Raw genomic sequence first — 1,773 nt, 5'->3', positions numbered from 1 at the left:
GATGTATACTGATACGAATGTGGGAGATGTAAACAAAACGCGAACAGGCAAAAAATGATAGGTCCTACTTTCAACGTTTGAAATGACTGAAGGAATAAACTGCATAAGGGCTAGAGTGTTCATAGTTCCTGAGATTTTTTTAGTTCTGTATGATACTAAAAATATACAAGTATTGTGCTGGGTATTTTGGCACCTAATCTCTTTAAATTTCTTATGTATTGATAAGATTCTGACATGGGAATAGATTTAAAAAAGACATAACAATACTGCATGATTTCAGGAAAGGTCAGTTGGTACAAATGATAAGCACATTTTTAAATGCTGAACAGTAAGAAACCTTTGCTAAGTATCCAGATAGGTTGAACGTAACTCAAACACCGAGGTTGCAATTCTTTCAAGCTTGTAGCCTGGTGAAATTGCTTTTCAATACTCCTAGGGAAGCTTTATTAGACTTATTCACCAAACTAACATGTTGGCAAATATGCATGACAAATTCGGTCCTGTCTCAAGTTCCACTTCCAAGGCAATACCATCAGGCACCCGTTTCACTGAATGCAACGGTTGTTTCTATGACCATTGGACTCTTTGAAGCACAGCCGCATTTTAGGACGATACTTCTCCAAATACAAAAGTTGCTTGCTGTTAAAAGCTCCATGCCACTTTTGTCTTATGAACTGTACTGCATCTTCATATTTCATTCCACCTTCAATTAATGCTAGGGCAACAAGCACTGGAGCTCTCCCAAGACCTGAAACACAATGAACAGCAATACAACAACCAGGTTCTTCACGAAACTTAATTTTTACAAGACTTAACCAGTCATCAACAATCTGGTTGGAAGGTGGTGCACCATCATCAAAAGGCCAACCAAGAACATAGATAGCTTCTTTTTCCACAAGAGCAGTGTCGTAAGTTGCTTCACATACTCTTACTATTGTGGTAACTCCATATTTCTTAAGTTCCTCTATAAATTTGTTTAAAGTCACATTGGTTGGATTGTGTGTAATAAGAAATCTCATGTTCTTGTATGCGACTTCCACAGGAGCTGGGCAGTTCATTCGAGCCATATTAATTTAGTTAAAAAACACTCAATAGGGTTAGGAAAGAATTTTAAAAAGTGAATACAGAAATGATGTAAAGAAACTGAAGTCTACTTCAAAATACTCCACTTGAAATTCTCAGTGCTTTAAGTATGATGTTGGGAGTAATGGAAAATGAAATGAACCCCCTAACATGAAGCAACAATTCTTCAATCCAGTAATACTGAGGCAATAGAAAGGAAATTGCACTGAGGTTTACCCCTTCCAGGTCAGAACTCTTAAAAATTGCTCTGCAGTACAACGACAGATACATTGACCAATGGAACAGAATTAAGAACCCAGATGTAAATCCATCCACCTATGGTCACCTGGTCTTTGACAAGGGCCCAAAGTCCATCAAATGGGGAAAAGACAGTTTTTTTAACAAAAGGCGCTGGCAAAACTGGATATCCATCTGCAAAAAAGAGACAGTACCCATACCTCACGCCATATACAAAAACTACTTCAACATGGATCAAAGACCTAAATATAAAACCAAAAACTATAAAGTTCATAGAAGAAAAAGTAGGCCTTAATACATGTCATTAACAGGATACAAACCATAACCATCAATGCACAAAACCCAACAAATGAGCTAGATAACTGGGATCTTCTAAATTATCAAACACCTATGCTCTTCAAAAGACTTCACCAAAAGAGTAAAAAGAGAACCTACAGACTCGGAAAAAATTTT

The 1,773-nt window shown here is 37.0% G+C and overlaps 1 pseudogene across 1 annotated transcript; it reads right to left on the bottom strand.

Moving 5' to 3' along the window:
- Positions 1 to 530: 530 nt before the first annotated feature.
- LOC101343612 (protein tyrosine phosphatase type IVA 1 pseudogene) lies at positions 531 to 1,327 on the bottom strand (annotated as a pseudogene). Its single transcript, XR_001121513.1, has one exon. The product of XR_001121513.1 is annotated as a protein tyrosine phosphatase type IVA 1 pseudogene (transcript).
- Between the last annotated feature and the right edge of the window lie 446 nt (positions 1,328 to 1,773).

Source organism: Trichechus manatus, unplaced genomic scaffold, assembly GCF_000243295.1.
Source record: "Trichechus manatus latirostris isolate Lorelei unplaced genomic scaffold, TriManLat1.0 scaffold00075, whole genome shotgun sequence".
Lineage (NCBI taxonomy): Eukaryota > Metazoa > Chordata > Mammalia > Sirenia > Trichechidae > Trichechus > Trichechus manatus.
This window is presented reverse-complemented; position numbering and strand designations above follow the sequence as displayed.